The 6,000-nt window shown below is 26.8% G+C and overlaps 2 pseudogenes; both read left to right on the plus strand.

The window, feature by feature from the left end:
• The first annotated feature begins 2,104 nt into the window (after positions 1-2,104).
• LOC111640235 lies at positions 2,105-2,786 on the plus strand (annotated as a pseudogene).
• Positions 2,787-2,987: 201 nt separating this feature from the next.
• LOC111640236 overlaps positions 2,988-6,000 on the plus strand; it is a 6,154-nt pseudogene continuing 3,141 nt past the window's right edge.

The following is a 6,000-nucleotide window of genomic DNA, read 5'->3' on the forward strand; positions in this document are numbered from 1 at the left end:
ACAAGTGATACTTTTGTAGCGGTCAAAACTGCTCATGTCACAAGTGATATGATAAGGAATAGTACATGCACGTGTTATACAAACTGAACGGTATTTATACTAACCACTTTTTTGTCATCACTATTGATGGTGTGGTTTGTTTTAGTATCATTTCTCTATTCTCATAATTTGAATATTTTAATCAAATTTGGTGTATTGATTAACTAGAATATGAACTAATAAATTACTAAGTAAAATGTTAATTAAATAATAATTAAGTGTTTTTAATAAATAAACATCCTTAAGATTTTTTTTTATTTTTAAACACGTCATCAGCAACTTTTTCTACATTCTTATCAGCTTAACTTTTTTTATGACGTTCTTTCAATTTAAATAAACATTATGAAGAAATTACAATTGTAAATTCGTCTCTGCAATCCAAAAACACACTTTGGTAGACGTATCTTACAGCAATATCTGGTTAGCAAATTATCTTTTATTTTTCATTGGATTACAAATATATTTCGGGTTGGTACAATGTATTCCAACCCCTCTTCAGTGCTATTACAAATAAAACAAGAAATATTAAACCATGACTATGTTATATTGCATGAAACAAATCAAATCACAAAAAACACTTACATTTTCCAATTTTGTAAATTATAAAAATTGTTTCTTTTTTATCTCAAATTAGGGAGTCATATAATAGTATAAATATTCTTAAATACAACTAAGAAAAATTTTAGATTAACACTTCTTTTACTTAAAAGTTTAATAAGAACTGCTATCTTGCACAAGGAGGAATTTGGGGATTTAATCCTTATTTGAAAAGAATTAAACATTAAATAAAATATAATACAAAAGGTAAACAAAACTTATATTAATCTTGTAGCCGTTTTCCTTAATTAATGTATTGTCTTATTTTATGTAGGACAATTTATATTGTAAAAATAACAAAAATACACTATAAAAATAACGTGTTCATTAAAAGCCCATCTTTTGAAAAATCCTGTATATTTCACAATTTTATTTTAAGCCAAGTACTATAATACACAAATTTGTGAAACTAATAAATTATTAGAAGTAAAAACAATAGATTTGAAGCAATTTATGAAAAAAAAAAAGATAAATACCTTAAAAGTTAAGTAAATATAGTTTATTTCGAGGATCCAAGAACTAATGGACCGAATATAATTTGACCATAAGGAACTGATTAGAGGTTTCACGCTGTTTAAGTGATAAAGGATAGCAAAGAATTCATTACGTTTAGTGGGGACTGTGACGTATCGCGCGCGGCAAAAGGGATAGCGCCGCCATTTTGGGGTCGTTTCGCAGCGNCAGTGTAATCATTGTAAAATAAATAAACCCTTCGAAGAATATAGTAAAGATAATAATTCTAAAGATGAATATTTTATATGGTGTAAAAGTTGTACTAATGAATACTATAAAAATTATTATACTAAAACCAAAGACATAAAACAAGAATTAATAGAATGTGAATATGGTAAAAAAATTTCTAAATCATACTTAGAGAAGCATGTGAAAAATGATATTCATAGAAGGCGATTAAATAAAATTAAAAAGTGTAGTGAATGTAAGGAAGAAAAATCTTTAGATGAATTTTACAAAAATAAAAGGAATACTGATGGATATGGTTATACTTGTAAGGCGTGTTTATTGTTGAAAAAATATTGATTGTTTTTTTCCTCTTAATAAATGACTCTTCGTGAATTGCATCAATTTTGTAGAGATAATAATCTTAGAGGATATTCAAGATTAAAGAAAGCAGACTTAATTAATTTTATAGAGAGATATAAATTTAGTAAAATATTTAACTTTCATGAAGATATTTTTTTAAAACCGAGAAAAGAAAGAGAGAAGCAAATAAAATGTGCTATCTGTAATCATTAGTATAAACCAACCCATGAGGATCTTCATATTAAAGAGAGAGAACATAAGAATACATTGTATAGGAACAGAGCTATCCGAAAAATTAAGACAGCATACGAATCAAGATTAGAAACGTATGCGATTGATAACATACTTAATCTTATCATACCAGAAGATTTTTTTAGAAGATGTTAGAGATATAGTTATTGAAAAGATAGCAGAGATACTGAAAGAAATGGACTTAAAAGTAAATTTCAAATTTTTCTGTGAGTATCAGAAAGGAAATCAGAACAGGAGCTTTTCATTTAAAACTGAGAATGAGATTATTCTAAAAACAACAGATTTGAATGCTTTTTATGATAAAGTGATTGATAAACTAATAAGAGAGATGAATGAATTTGAAGCAAAAGGATCTGGATGGACTTTAATAGAAATATATAATTTAGAGTTAAGAATCAATAAATATGTTCCATTTAGAGGATCATCCTACATTCAATTACCAAAAGAAATCAAAAACAAAAAAGCTGTATTGAATATTAAGAATGAAGATCAAGAATGTTTTGCTTATTGTATCTCTGCTTATTTAAATCCAGTAGGTAGAAACAATCATAATCCTGATCGAGTTAGTAATTATAATATCAAGTTAATTAAAGAAGCACTTAAAGGAATCGAATCACCTATTGCTTTACAAGATATAGGTAAATGTGAAAAAAGATTGAATATATCAGTGAATGTTTATAGTTATGAAGAGCACTGTATAAAGATCAAAGAAGAAGAAATAAAGAGCTATGAAATATATCCTCTAAGAATAACAAAAAAATAAACAAGATAAGCATGTAAATCTATTATATTTCAAAAATGAAGAAAAATCGCATTACTGTTTGATAAAGGATCAGTCTAGGTTAATAAGTTCTTAATTAACGAATCATAATGGAAAGATATATATATGTGAAAGATGTCTAACATACTACAATTCAGCAGAACAATTAACGAATCATGATATCGATTGTAAAGAAAAAAAGATGGGAAAGATTGAAATGGGTGGGGAATATATTTTCTTTAAAAACTATAACAAATCATTTGTGATATATGGTGACTTTGAATGTCTAACTAAGAAAATGAAAACATGTCAACCAGATCCATCTAAGACTTATACAATGAAATATCAACATCATGAACCAATGAGTTTTTCTTATTACATAAAGTATCAACATAAAGACTATAAGGAACCAGTTGTATACAGAGGGCCTGATGCAGTAAAAAAGTTTGTAGAGATGTTGAAAAAAGAAGTTGAAGAAATTGAAGAGATATATAAAGATATTAAACCAATAAATATGACTGCAGAAGATAAAGAACACTTTCAAAATACTAATATCCGTCATATATGTGAGTGGATGCTATCAGATAATGAAGAAAGAGAAGAAAGAAAAAAAGTTAGAGACCACGATCATTTGACAGGAAGGTATAGAGGCCCAGCACATAGTGAATGTAATTTAAGATATCAAAACCCTAAATTTATACCAGTATTCATTCATAATCTAACTGGATATGACGCTCATTTATTTGTTAAAGAACTTGGATATGATGAAGAGAAAATTGATTTGATACCGAATAATGAGGAGAGATATATATCATTTAGTAAGATAATTAGAAAAATGAAACTTAGGTTTACAGATTCATTTAAATTTATGGCGAGTAGTATTGATAAACTCTCTAGTAACTTGAAAAAAGAACAGTTTAGAGAAACAGCTAAGTTTTTTCCTAATCATCTATTAGATTTAGTTATAAGAAAAGGTGTTTATCCTTATGACTATATGGATTCGTGGGAGAAATGTGAAATGAATAAACTTCCTCCAAAACAAGAGTTCTATAGTATATTAAATGAATGTGGTATAATGGATAAAGATTATGAACATGCTCAAAATGTTTGGGAATCATTTAAGATTAGAAATATGGGTGAATATTCTAATCTATATGTGAAAACAGATGTTTTAATACTAGCAGACATCTTTGAGAATTTTAGAGATATATGCATGAAAACTTATAAATTAGATCCAGCATGGTATTTCACAGCACCTGGATTATCATGGGATGCTATGTTAAAAACAACAGAAGTTAAATTAGATCTAATAACTGATTATGAAATGATTTTGATGATGGAAAAAGGAATAAGAGGTGGAATCTCTCAATGTTGTAATAGATATGGAAAGGCAAATAATAAGTATAGGAACGATTATGATAAAAACAAGGAATCTAATTATTTGATGTATCTAGATGCAAATAACTTATATGGATGGGCAATGAGTCAATATTTACCATATGGTGGATTTGAATGGCATACTACTTTGCGCAAGAATGATTATATTAATGAATATTGGTATGGGAAAACGGATATTTCTCCTGAAGAGAAAGAAAAAATCCTCATAAATATTCCATTTTAGAAGTTGATCTAGAATATCCAAAAGAATTACATGATTATCATACTGATTTACCTTTAGCTCCAGAGAACAGAATACCAAATGGATCAAAACAATCAAAGTTATTAACAACGCTTTATGATAAAAAAGAATTATGTGATTCATTATAGAAATCTAAAACAATATATGAAAATGGGAATGAAACCCAAAAAGATACATAGAGTATTAAAATTTTATCAATCAGATTGGTTAAAGAAATACATAGATCTGAATACAGAAATGAGAACTAAAGCAACTAATAATTTCGAAAAGGACTTTTTTAAACTAATGAACAACTCTGTGTTTGGAAAGACAATGGAAAATATCAGAAATCGTGTTGATATAAGATTATGTTGTGATGTTAAAAAAGTAGAAAAATTAATCGCTAAGCCGAACTATAAACATCGAATTATATTTACTGAAAACCTATGTGCTATTCACATGTATAAGACAAAAATATGTTTTAATAAACCCATCTATGTGGGAATGAGTATATTAGTTCTTTCGAAGCATTTGATATATGATTTTTATTATAATGTGATGAAACCTAAATACAGAGATAACATAAAATTGTTATATCAGGATACGGACAGTTATATATATGATATAAAAACTGATGATATTTATCAAGATAAGAAGGGAATGATTGATTACTTTGATACATCTGATTGTCCTGAGAATAATCAATATGGTATACCGAGAGTTAATGAGAAGGTGTTAGGTAAAATGAAAGATGAAAATAATGGAAAAATAATAAGAGAATTTGTTGGTTTAAGAGCAAAAATGTATGCCTTAAAAGTAGAAGATCAGGTTACAAAGAAATCAAAAGAAGTAAAGAAATGTGTTGTTAAAAATAGGATATTATTTGATGATTATAAAGACTGTTTGTTTAATAAAACAGAGCATACACGAACAATGAACCTAATTAGAAGCAAGAAACATGAACTTTATTCAATAAAAGTAAACAAGAAGGCGTTATCCCCACATGATAATAAGAGACATATATTAGAAGATGGTATTTATTCATTAGCATTAGGACATAGATTTTTTCTTATATAAATGGATATAAGAATAAAGAGAGCTGTTGATTGGGATAGTTTTTCTAAACGAGAGAATTTAACAGAAGATCTAATAAGAGATTTTAAAGATGAAGTTAACTGGGATTTGATTTCAATATTTCAAAAGTTATCAGAACGTTTCATAAGAGAATTTAAAGATAAAGTAAATTGGGATTCAATATCTCATAATCAAAAATTGTCTGAATTTTTTATTAATGAATTTAAAGATAGAGTTAACTTTAAAAAAAAATATCAGAAAATCAAATTCTCTCTGAAAATTTTATAAGACAACATGAGGATAAGGTTAATTGAAAACTCATCTCTACACATCAAAAATTATCTTCTGAATTTATTGAAGAATATAAAAATAAAGTGGATTGGGAAGCTATATCTCGATTTCAAAATTTAGATAATGACTTTATTAGAAAAAATGCTTTTAAATTAAATTTAAATTCACTTTTAAAATATCAAACCATATCAGAACAATTACGCGAAGACTTAGATCGATTAAATGTATAAAACTGGAAAATAGTTGTTAAACATCAAGAATTATCTGAAGATTTTATTATAAAACATAAAAATAAAATTGATTGGTGTGATGTTATTTTAAAGAAAAG

This window comes from Centruroides sculpturatus, unplaced genomic scaffold, assembly GCF_000671375.1.
Source record: "Centruroides sculpturatus isolate CEXI.00-Female unplaced genomic scaffold, Cexi_2.0 scaffold1106, whole genome shotgun sequence".
Classification (NCBI taxonomy): Eukaryota; Metazoa; Arthropoda; class Arachnida; order Scorpiones; family Buthidae; genus Centruroides; species Centruroides sculpturatus.